The 12,960-nt window shown below is 43.4% G+C and overlaps 1 long non-coding RNA gene across 1 annotated transcript; it reads right to left on the bottom strand.

The window, feature by feature from the left end:
- Nucleotides 1-2,128: 2,128 nt before the first annotated feature.
- LOC310707834 lies at nt 2,129-11,918 on the bottom strand. The gene is made up of 3 exons (XR_014526743.1): nt 11,875-11,918; nt 11,172-11,235; nt 2,129-3,646 (listed from the first exon to the last, which is right to left on the bottom strand). It is a non-coding gene; the product is annotated as an uncharacterized lncRNA (long non-coding RNA).
- Nucleotides 11,919-12,960: the final 1,042 nt, after the last annotated feature.

The following is a 12,960-nucleotide window of genomic DNA, read 5'->3' as shown; positions in this document are numbered from 1 at the left end:
TTCCCTTGTGGAGGGATTGCTCACTGGGGCTGATGGGAGTTGTAGTTCAGCAAGATTGGAAGAGCCAAAGGTTCCTCATACCTGTTTTAAGTGAAGATGCCAGCGATTGATGCCTGGGATCTTTGGCGTGTAAAGTTGTGCTGTCCCATAGGTTATAGCCGTTCCACTGCGCACCTCCTTGATACCATCTTATCAGCATTTGTTAGTCTGTGGCCAAGACTAGGCGATCAACTTGGGGGTGGTCTTTTTTCAAGGATGTCAGCAAGACAGGATAAAGGTTGTTAAGATATGTGCTGATAAAGTTGTGAGCTATATCTTTGAAATGAGCAGGTACAGGCCACATGGACAATCAAGACAGACGTGCACGAACTAGAGGGGAATAATCCTTTAATGTCATCACTGGGGCTCAGCCTGCAGGATGAATGCATTCTAATGAGGCTGGTGGAGTTTCTAGCCAAGTGACACCCCAGTAAGGGATGACAAAAGAGCTGGTCACTGGGGCATGTTGATATGGTATGCATGTGCAGTCGTGGCTTACAAGCATGCAGCTGTATTCTAAGCCTCTGCTCTGCATCTAACTCATAGATCTGCTCACAAACAAACCTGATGGTGGAAAAATACTAAGATGGATCATGTGTAACCAGCAAACAGCTGTTGTCATGGGTGTTTTCATATCTCCATTTTTAAAAATAATTTTGTATTTTTATAAAATTAAAAAAAGATTTTCCAGATGCAGCTTTTTAAAGAAAAGGAAAGCAAAACCAGAGAAAGCAAGGAGAGTACCTGCTTTTAGAATATTTCTTCATTGAAATTTTTTGGGGGCCTTGTCTTCCACACTTGCATTTCAATGACCTGCATTGAATACTGTTGTGATTACAGAAAGGAAGAAGCAATTGACCTCCCCACCAATAAGGTCCAGGTCAAAGATGGCCAACTTTTGCCTCCTGCTCTGCAATACCTTGTCACGCACAGAAAAAATGAGCCTAAAAGGCTCGTGGCAAAGATAAAAGGATAAATGCATACAAAGTGGCATGTGAAAGCAATAAGCTATCAATTAACAGTGATTGATCTCCCTAATCATAGATAAATATTAGCAAAGCTTGGCTGCCTAGTAATTCTGTGTTTATGTTTGTTCTGCTATGCTAGCGGAGAGCAAGCACTGTTTTAGCCAAGTGCTGACAAGCTGCCATTACATAAATCGGATTTCTCTTGACGTGGGAGCAACCGGCACAATGCAATGAGAGAACATGTGGCGAACGAGCAGTTGTGAAATAAGAAGAGATGTTTTCTTGCTTTCAGAAACATCTATTAGCTGCCGTTGGCACCATAGAGTAGGCTAGTAAGTTGGTGGTGGTGAAGGCATTCGTCCAATTTTTCAAAGGGTATCCGTTCCCGACATGGAACCTCAAGGCCGCTTCATTCTTTGCTTTCTATTTTCACCGTATATAGAGATAATCTTTGTGTAGGAGAAGTCATGCGCTTCATCAAGTGTGAATTGGGGTGGGAGTATTTGCTTCACTGTCACAATATGGACCGGACAGCTGGTGCTGATCAGCTTTTTGGAGGGAAACTGCAGTGTAGGAAGAAGCCTACACAGATCAGCTTTTCGGAGCCATCCAGGGCTACGGTTTCCATCAGCTTCCAGATTATGTGCACCACAATAAGGAAGCAAGTGTGAAGATCCACCATTGGCCTCTGCAGGGCAGAATCAGAGGTACCTAAGGATGTACCATAGCCTTTCTTCTTTCCAACGGTTGTTTCACCTATGACAGTTTTCTACCTGTGGGGAAAACAGCATACACTGTCCTGTGAAGCTGCCCTCAGAATTTATGCAGAGGAAAGCAACATCTGATCGCTTCAGAGATGTCATGAATGGTCCTCCATTTCAGTCTGCTAAAGATTTTGAGATTTTGATCTACAGAGATCACTCAGGTGGCCACCCGAGTCTTGTTCTAAATGATCTGGGTTATTCTGATGGCATTTGGGATCAAGAAACAATTTTCTAGCACACTAGGCTGAGATTCTTCAAACTCCCCTGTGAAATATAGCACGCTTAGCTACATGTGGCATGTTTTGATTATTTGCAGCATCTTGTAGCTACAGATCTCAGTCTCCCCTGCTCTCTTTTACTGCCCCACAACAATCCACATGGATCACAGATTACTTTCTCCATGGTTTGCACTGTATGGAACTAACTAGACTCACCAGCCCTACAAAAGAGGCTCCTCATGAGGCCGGAGGAACATTGCCCGGCTGTGAGGCGTCAAGGCTGCTCCCTGCAAGGCTCTATCCACCTGCCCTAGGGGGCAGGGCCCACACTCACCAGCTCTACAAAAGAGGCTCCTCATGAAGCCAGAAGAACATCGCCCGGCTATTGTTTTATTGTTTTATTTGTTTTAATATGCTGTACACCACTTTTAGATTTTTATTAAAAATATAAAGCAGTATAGAAATAATTTTTTTCCACCAACAGGCATTGAGATATGAGGAACTCAGTTCCATGATTAAACAGTTCTTCCAACGTGTGTGTGTGTGTGTGTGTGTGTGTGTGTGTGTGTGTGTAAGTTGCCTCAGAAAACAAATTTACAGGCCTACCTTTCTTCCTAGGCAGTTATATAACAACCTCAGAACAGGAATACATAATTGCATAAGTCAAGTCAGCAGCTACAGTTTAAACTCCCAGCCATAGGCAGGCTACAGACATGACTTTCCCCCATTTTATATCCCCATTGCAAAGCTATGCATATTACCCTTCTGTGGTTCAACTGACTGAGTCATGTGAACTTCCTGCAGTTCAGCTGATCACCTCACAAGTCACAAGATACTCTTCTAGATCATGACTAGCCTGGTCAAATGCAAAAGAAGTCAAAACCCTTGCACTTTTAATTGTTGCATAGTGGGGAGGGCATTTCAGCAGGTGTAACTTGCCTAGCAATTACGTCAAGCAGAGATAGTCAATGTGGGGTCCTCCAGAGACCTTTGGACCCTGACTCCCATCACCACCAATGGGTAGGTGGTTATTGGAATTTTAAGTCCAACAGAATCTCCAGGGCACTGCGTTGGCTACTCCTAATGTAACGGTTCAAGAGCCCTGTTCTCTTTTTTAACAAGGCCAGTCTAGTGCTGAGCCGCTTTGTATCTGCATTATCACATGAATGTACATTTGAAAATTGCACAGGTTTATTTTTTGTCTTCCCATGAGGCAAAATGGCCCCACTAAGGATAAAGTTGTGTCCTCATGTTTCCTTTCTTTATCTACATAGGGATCAAGGTGAGAAAGTTCTTTCAATTGCATATTTGCCCTCTCACCTGAATGGGTGCAAAAAGAACAAGGAACCTGCACCCAACCTGGGATTTGAGGGTTTCCTTACTCATTTATTCCATCCCCAGTATAGTACATTGCTTAAAGGCAGATATGGGGAATGAGTGTTTGGCTGTGTCCACAGTGGCCAAAGGTGTGTTTGCAGTGGCTGAAATGGCACAGCATGTTTATGGCAGCCCCAGCTGCTGGGGCAAGGATGGGTGCTTTTGTGCTGGATGGATCCTGGTAGCGTTGCTCCTTCTGAAAGAGCAGGTGCTGCAGCTTCTCTGGGAGCCAGGGCAGTGGGTTTGCTGGCCCCCAGGCCGGTCTGGTCTGATCTGGTCTCTGTGTAGGAAGACAGGATTTTGAGCATTAAGGCAGAAGGCAACGATGACAGGAATCTGCCAGCTCCCCTTCCCCTGCCTCCCAGCACACAGAATGCTGACATCCCCTTTTTTGTTTAGGCTGACAGCAAGCACCTGGCATGCTGTGTGCAATATTGCTGCTGCGGCTGCTGCGGCTGAAATTCTCCCCCCACCGCCCCCCTCACCCAGCACACACATACACACAGGCGCACACACTTCCCCCGCAGGTTTAAATAAATGCAAACATATGCTGCCATTAATGGGAGAATCACTCCTGTAAACACGAGTTCCTTTTTATTCACGGCTTCCTCTCCTCTCCCCTGCCAACTCCTAGGGGAAAAGAGAGGTCAAGTAGGGACTATTCTCATCCTTTTATTTAAACCCTCCCTCCCCCTTCTCTGGCTCAGAACAGGCAAGAGGAAAAATGAATTAAGCTAATTGGTGCGAGGGGGAGCTGGGACAATAGCCGGCCGAGTCCTACTGGGGATTCTTTGGCTTTCAGGGTCTGCATCGATTCAGACACACACAGGATTTCAGTCTCGCTTCCCTTTCCTTGACTGATTCTTTGAATTGCCTTCTGGATCTAAGGGATAAAGGGTAACAATCCATTGGGAAGTGCTCTAGCACAAGCACCATTAAAAGGCAGTGGAATTGTGTGAGACCACTGTCTGGCTCTCTCTGTGTATGTTTGTTTGTGAGTGTCTTGCTCAATTACCAGAAGCATTTGGTCATCGTATGAATGAATTTTCTGAACTGGACCCCCATTGCCTCCCTACCCCTACCCCTAATTCCTTGTGTTGCTGGCTCACTCAGTATTGCAGCAGGAAGTATAAATAAATTGATGGAATTTAAGCTGAGATTCACCGGTTCTGCTGAACTTTGCATAGTGAACATTGTATAGAGCTGAGTGATTTTCGAGCACTTTGATGCTAGAAAGGATGTGGAGACCCATTACAGTGGTATGTAAATGCCAAGAATTAATCTAGTTACCAATATGCTCAAGTCAAATCAGATGCCAGAAAATGCTACCTGGCATGCCCAGGTCTAAATCTGCCAAGCTAAAGATACTGCTGGCACCTTGACCATTGAGCCAAAGGATTCCCAACACCCACTTGCTAATCGTATCTGGGGTTGCTAGTGAAATGTGAAATTGCCATAATTCAGAAGTGCATTCTGGAGGCCATCCCTTGTGGACTTGTATGGGGAACCTTGAAAGATTGCTATGGGGTTGGGGCTGGGGCTGGGGCTGGGGGGCTGGAGAACCAAGGCCCCCTGAAGAAAACTTAACTATGCATGCACCCAGGTTAAAGGATGTGCTGATAGCCTCATGAACCCACTCCTCACAAGGCAAAGTCATTGTCATAATTGCCCTCTCCTTCTTGACAACAGTCAGAGCTCAAGGATCACGCGGGTAAAGCTAATTGCTGTGTGTCCCAATGTGAATCAGGGCTTTGCCAGATCTGGATCCAAGCCTAGCAAGGTCCAGCACATCATTGCCACTTTCCCTTTACTTCAGTACACTCACGGCCTTGCCTTTTGTCCTGCATTCGCTTCCTTCACATGACAGTACCTAGGTCAGGCACCCACCCATCATCTCCCCTCTGTAGCAGTGGTGACAGTGACAACACCCTCACTAGACCTGAGTCTGTGAGGGTCTAGGCCTGGAGCTTTTAACAATGCAGGCTTTGTCTGGAAACAGGGTAACTCTAGACCACAGATTTCTGGACTCAAACTCATAGGATTTGTTCACCATTTAAGAGATACCCTTTCAGATGCTAGAGAAATGTTGGTGATTAGATACAATGGTGAGAGGTAAAAAATATATAGTTGGTTGGAAGATGAAATTGTCAATTTCTGTTTCTCTCAGGTTGTTTTTCGGTTTTCTAGTCTTAAGTCAAGTTTGCCACACTTTCATATCAGTTTGTGATTCTTTGTTTGAAAAATCCTCATAAATTCTTCTTTTTTAGTGTGCATTTCCCCTAATATGCATAGTCTTGTATGCAATTCCGCCTGTAATACACATGCATGAACATTTCTCTAATACAATGTATTTTTGTATATTGTTTTCACTGTTATTAAAAAATATATGCATTTCCCCAATATATACGGTACTTTTTGTACACTTTGTCAACTGGAGAAGTCATTGCAAACTTTGGAGAAGTGTGAATTTTGAAGGATCACTGAATTTTGGTTTGTATATTGATTGAAATCAGGCAAATCAGGTAAGCTTGCATTAGAAAACAAAGCTGAACTTAATTCCTCTCTTCTTCCTTCTGGAATATTTGGGGTGGTATTCAACATGGTTGAGATAGGTTTATTTATTTCAGTGGTTCCACTTTGGGTAAAACTTAGTTGCATCTGACCTAAGATGTTAGTCAAATATTTGGAAAAAATATAATGCAGGCCCCTGCACCAAAATACAAAGCCATTCTCACAGCTTTGTAAGTCACTATTAAACATCTCTGAGCCAAAGAGTTCATGATAAATATATATATAAAGTACTCGGTAAGAAAAAGTATACTACTGACAAGTATGTATCCTGATCCTAAGCATGTTAATTGGTAAGTGAGCCCCATAGTAACCCTTACTGCTGAGAGTCTGCCAAGAAGATACTTCTCTGTACCCTTTGACACCTGAGATGTATATTTTCAGAACTCCCCCTGTTTTTTGTGATTGCATTTTTTGGTAATGGTATGTTTTTAAAAGTGTTTTTAGTGTTGTATTTTAAATTGTTTTAACGCTCCCGGAGACCTTCAGGTGAAGGGTGCATAAATAATAATGATGATGATGATGATGATGTTTCTCTCATTTTCTAATTTTTCCAACCTTAAGGTCAGTTCTTCAAATTTGCACATCAGTTCTCTCTCTCTCTCTCTCTCTCTCTCTCTCTCTCTCTCTCTCTCTCTATATATATATATATATAAAATGAAAATTCACCAGCATTTTATTGTGAATTTCTCCCTAATAAACAAGTTTTTGTATGCCATTCTGCCTATTCTTGTTTGCAAATGAATTTTCTGTAACTTAATTTATTTTTGCATCTTGTTTTTTCAAATTTATGTGTTTTTGCACACATTGCTTAGCTGGAGAGCCGCACTGCAAAATTCGGAGGAGTGTGAATTTCAATGAATGGCAGTGTCTTGGTTCACAAATTGTTCCTGAAAGTGGGATTTGCATTTAAATATGAACTGAATTGCATTTCTCCCCCTTCCTTACTCCCAAGTAAGTCTGCATAGGATTGTAGCATTAGGCTGGAGGTAGCGGGACAAGTATGGAGAAGTGTGTTGAACTGTGGCATTCATTAACGGCCACTGATCTTCCCGCCTTCATAAATCTGTCTGGTCTTTTACTTAACCCAGTTATACAGCTGGCCATCACGTCATCCTATGGAAGTGAGCTCCAGAGAACAATGCTGGACTGTGCAAAGAAATGTTTGTTCATTTCAAAACTTGTTAGTATGTTAATTTTACCAGGTGCCTTCCGATGAGAGCTTCATGGGAAGCAAATGTTCCTCATTTGCTTTTTCTCAGCTAGTGGAGAGGAGTCTCCTCAGCTATTGTATTCCTCTGAAATTTTAATGTCCGCTCTTAGCTGCTCCCCGTTTTTGTGCCTTTCACAACAGAATGGTGTGGTGGAAAGGAGTAGCGAATTAATCTGTTAATTAATCCCACACTTTCTGCCCAGAAAAGGGCAGAGCCATGCACACCAAATCTATGCTGTGATAGCAGCTGCCAGAAGTGGAGCCAGAGAGAGGCTGTGGCCTCTTTCAAGTACAGTTCTTGCCACTGTTAAGAGCCCTCTTAGTTCAGATTGACTGTTCATCTAGTTCCAACATACAATTTCTAACAGTGGCTGGCCAGATAACTCATGGAAGCCATCAAGCAGGGCAACAGCCACCACCCAACATATGGTCCCACTACTGAGTGTAACTGAAGGCTCTGTGTCAAGTTGAAATGATCCGTTGGTGTCATTTTTGGGCAGGACTGCTGTTCTTTCTCAGTCTCCAAATATTTGCTAACTAGCAAATACATGAAATTTGTTTTAGCTTGTGCAGCCACAAAACCTGGGAAACAGTTTGCAAAAGCGGATTCTCTTTTATAATTCTGGTGTGCCCTTATATGTTGTTTTTGCATTGACCTATGTTGATATCAATTTATAAAATTGTGCCTTGACAACTGCAAACAAATAAACTCCAATAAACCTCAGAGCATGCTGGCTAGTTCGTTTCAGTAAGGTAAGTGAGCCCTGCAGTGGCCAAAATGGTACACTTCTTCTGTCATGTACCAACATGCAGACCTTTGCTTGCTGGGTCGTTCTCATTTAGGGAACATTTGAGTGGTGGGACAGGATAAAGGGGGTGGCCGGGATATGAGGTAGGGAGGGGTGTATACCTTTATACAGCCGTCGTATGTGAATGTGAACACAGGGGTAAGTGCATGGAAAATATTTTCAGCCCCACAATATAGGGATCCCATGCCCTTTAATCTGGCCCTGATGCACCCTTAGACTTCTGTATGGCTGAAATACGTCCCCAAGCCTAGGACCATCTACATACAGCCTGGATGTGATGGAGAGGAAATGCCCCTTCTCCTTTCGGGGAATGTGGTGTTTGCTTCCACACACTGCTGTTTACTGCTACTTTTAAGCAGACTCTCACCCCCCTCCTTTCATCCTCCGCTGAGAGCCCTCCTTTAGTCTCTCATCTCCAGACCTGCAGGCCTGTCAGCCTGCGATGCCTAACTCCAGCTGTGAGCATTTGGAAGGGCAGCCTATCAGAGGGCGCTCAGATGCATAACTCCAGATCCTAAATGACACTTTGGCACCATTTCCCTGATGTTCTGCCTTCTCCTTCCCTGGGTTCTTATAATGTGCCTTTGCTCTACTCGTTGCTGGTAATGAGGCCCCGCCTAATTGCCATTCAGTAAACTCCAGTTAAATTAACAGCTTCATCAGATGAGTGTCAACAGCTGCTCTGTGACAGCCACAGCTCTCCCTGATCTCCCAGTCCTAATGCCCATGACATTCAAGTCATTGACTGACAGCCAACAAATCAAAATCCGGTGCTGCTCTCTATGGCCTGAACTGTCACCCAATGGCCAGTGCGTCCCTGTGTCCATGCATATAAATATACATGCAAGTACATGCATGTGGGGGGGGGGGAGGAGAGAAAGATTGTGGGTGCATTTTAAGGTGACTGCATGAATGCCAGTAGGACCGAAGATATGGCTATGTGAAACACAGCACAGGTGTGCAGGTGGAAAGCATGTAACTTTTAAAAATAATAATTATATGATCCAGCTGATGGAATTGTTTTCCATGACATATCTCAAAGCCATTTTGCAATAAAAACATCAACAAGAGAAACAATTACTATTCTATATGAAAAACAGTAATAACAATTCAGTCTGTAAAAACAGCTAAAAACAATTTCGTACATAACTAATTTTACATCTAATGCAGATAGAGAGCAGAATAAAGATCTCCACTTAAAAGGCTTGTTGACGAAGGTTCCATAGGTGCCGAAAAGACAATAGATATACACACACACACACATACTGTAAGGGAACTGTCACCTCACAAAAGACCCAATTCCTACATCATATGGAACAGATCTCCTGATAAGATGGTATCTGAAAGATGCCTGCAGATACCTTTTTCTGGAATGCATTGATATAAAGGGTGAGATTATCTTTTTAGTATTCTGGTTCCAAGCTGATTATGGTTTTGTACGCCACAACCAACGCCTTGATCTTAGCTTGCTGGTGCAATTCTTTCAGCAGTGGCATAATATGGTGGTGATACTTGATCCCCTAAGCAGTTGGGCCACTGCATTTCGCACTAGCTGCAGCTTCTGGGCCGACTTCAAGGGCAGCCCTACATAGAGTGCACTGAAGTAATCCAACCTGGAGATATCCAGATTTATATAAGATCAGTCACCTGTAGATTTTCCCCAGTGTCATTTCCCTTTAACAACAACATCATCAAAAGCAACCCAAAAGCAGCCTGTAACGACTGCAATTCTGTGGGAAGGGGAAGTTTGAAGGGTCAACAGCAAGGGACTATGATCTTTTTAGCTCACAATCACCACCACCCCTCTCAGGTGGTATTTTTCCTGCAGAGAAAAATGTGGATACGTTCTACCACCCCACAGGTAGAAAAATAGCAGAGCGAGTAATTTCCAGCAGAAAAAGGCAGGACTAGAAAGGGTTAGGCAACACCCCCATCTCTGTTTCTCTGTGCAAAATAACAGCTTCGTCAGACTGCATTTATAGTTTTTTTCAATGTGGTAAGGAAGATGAAATGTTTTAATGCCACATCTCATTAGGGCATTAATGACATCACCTGGCATCCTTTGGCTGCTGCAAGTGCCCCAGCACCCTGGCACAGCCCACAACCCCTATCCAAGGCTGTGGGTTTTTCTGATGGCAGCAGTGTCCCAATGGGGGGCAGCCATTTTTATTTCCCACAGACCAATGCTATTTCAGGCTGTAGGCTGGAGGTCAACAGTAGGTGGAGCCAGAGGCAATGATAGGCAAAGTCAATTAGTTATAGTATTTTCCCAACCCTCCTCCCACAAGGGCTACAACACTGAGGGCTTATCCCTTGGAGAAAACCACTCTTTAGCACTCAGTTGGCGCAAAGGGCAATTCAGGCTTTCCGTGAATTGTCATCTGTTCTGGTTTAGAGCTAAAGAGCAGGTTTTCCCTGGGAAAAGAGTGGGGCAAGGGGAAAAACACACAGACCCATGCTTTCTAGGTATGGAACAAGAGGAAGTGTAGACGGGCCCTGAGACTAAGGAGGAAGCTGACAGCGCCACCCCATGGACAGGTTGTAAGTATGAAGGCAGGCAGGTGGAGCTTGGCTGAAGGCAGACTGAGCTTGCTGGGGCAGTTGCCCATTGGTTGCATTGGACCAGCCACCACTGCCTGCTGCTGCCTTAACTCCAGGAATATCACTCTCAAGCCATGTGGGAATATTCTAGAGCTTGAATGAGAAACAAAAGGAAATCAAACCCGACACAAAACTGCAACCTAAGGCACAACCAAGTTGGGATGTGCAATATTCAAGAAATAGGAGGCTGCATATATGACTAATACACCGTAAAGATTACTGTAATACATTTCATAACGACAAAATAAAAACAAGCAGCCTAATGAATGGTCACTCTGAGACAGGTTTACAGATATCATTTCTTATAAAACCTACAACCACAAACAGCCCTCTCAGGGCAAATTAACACAGGTCACTTCTATATAACAAACAACCAAATGTGCTTTTACCATATGCTTTTCTTCTGCTGTTTAATAAGGTCTTAATAATCCCAATTCTCCCATAAGCTAAAAACCAATAAGACCTTGCCTTTCAGCCCCGCATTTGCCAAAAACAATAAAACAACATTAGTATCTTGGTTCTGTGCCACCTACAAAATAGACAAAAATTAATTATAAAAATCATTATAATTCTTAAAAGTTCAGTTCCCTCCCCGTAAAATACCCCAGACTCACCACTTGAGAAACAACTTCCGATCCTTAACAAGGGCAAGAGGAAAAAGCAAGCAGAAACCTGTCCCTAGGAGAAAAGGTAAAAGCAAAAGAAATGATGGCTACAATGAATTGTATGCCCAAGGATGGTTGGGACTGCACCATTAGAGAAACCTTGCCTTAGCTGGTCCTCAGTGCTGCATTCCCCATCCCTCAGAACATGAAAAGTGGAACACTTTAATTGCAGTGGCACGTTCCACATATTGGTAAATAAACTCTAGCTAATATTAAGAGAGAGCTTTGTGCATGGGAAGGCCACCGCAAGCCATTTGAAAAGGTCACCTACATTATCAACTCCAAATCTAATTAGTTAATGCTTATCTGTAATGAAGGCTTCTTCCCACAGAGCAATCTGGAAGGCTAGAGTGTTGTGAAGCGTCGTGAAAGGAGTTTCCTGAAGTCCAGGAAGAAAGCCGAATTCGATTCTGCAATTCCAGTTTGAAAAGCCGATCTTTACAGAAGAGCTCTTTTTTCAGAAGCAGGGACTTCTTCCGTATTTATTCAGTTGCATATTTAAACCTTTTTCTTCCTTTCGTTTTTTAAAAAGGATAAAAATAATTTGGCTTTTAGCCAAACAATTAGCATTTGACAACTCTGTCCTTTTTAGCAGCAGCCAGCTTGGACTCACAATCTGAAAGTTTCAGGTCGCAATCTTAACTATACTTACCCAAATGTCCAGCTGAACTCGGGGAGAAATCTTTTTCCGCAACCTGCAAATACAAAAGCACAGTTATTCCTACAGATATGTAAATACTTGTCTTTTTATTCTTCTTATTCTTCTTTCTGCATTGAAAACTTGCCATGAGAAAAAACAAATCAAATACTGTGTCGTGTTTGATGGGGCTCTGATCTTCAGGAGGATGCAGCAAATCACACGAATGTTGAAGTGGGTGAGCGGGTGATTGACGAAAGAGAGGCAGGCATGTCCGGGACCACCCAGGGAGCTCTGTGGCTCAGTGGGGATTTGGACTCAGTCCAAGGCCTCAATAGCATTGCTTAGCCGAGCAGAGTGTTTTCGGCACTATAAGTACCAACTGTGAAGCCATGGGAAGCAGGACAGAAGGAAAAGCCTTTACTGAGAGCAAGCAAAATCAACACTGCAGCTGGGATATGACCATCATAGGGAGAAAGGACAATTTCATTCCAGCATCTCTCCCTTACGGTGGTCCTATTCTCCTCTTAGCAGAGGACAGCCATCTAATTGAGACACTTCTTGAAGGACTGCCATGTCTGGTTCAAAGATCTGAAAAAGAGAAAGTAGGGTCTGGAAGATGCTCTTCAAAAGCTATCACCTGGGTGGCAGCAGAGTTTTTCCAAGCAGACTTTTCACCTGTACAAATTCCCTCTCAGGCATCCCACTCTAAAGAAGCCCCCCCCCCAAAAAAACCTGAATGAAGCAAGTGCCATGTTGCTTGATTATCAGTGGGGGTTTCTGCATAGGAATCTGTAGTTCTTATCAGCTGTACAGCGATGATTCATTAATGAATCTGCCTTAGTTAAGACACTTACAGGCACAAAACTAGAAGTGCTTGAAGAGTATTTACAAGGATGCAATGAAGCCTTACTTGCCCAAAATGAAGGTAAAGAAGAGGAGGTTCCAGCCAAAATGAAGGGGCTTTAATATGTTTTGGGCAGTTTGCTTTAAGCATGGTAACCGAGCACATTCTTCCCTGATTTAATTTATGTGCATGCTGTCCCTGCCATTGCCTGATGTTTAAGTCCTTAATAAATACTTGCCCCTTATATACCTATG

Source organism: Podarcis liolepis (genome assembly GCF_965112155.1).
Source record: "Podarcis liolepis genome assembly, chromosome: 5".
NCBI lineage: Eukaryota > Metazoa > Chordata > Lepidosauria > Squamata > Lacertidae > Podarcis > Podarcis liolepis.
Note: the sequence above shows the minus strand (reverse complement) of the source record. Positions and strands in the feature narration are given on the sequence as shown.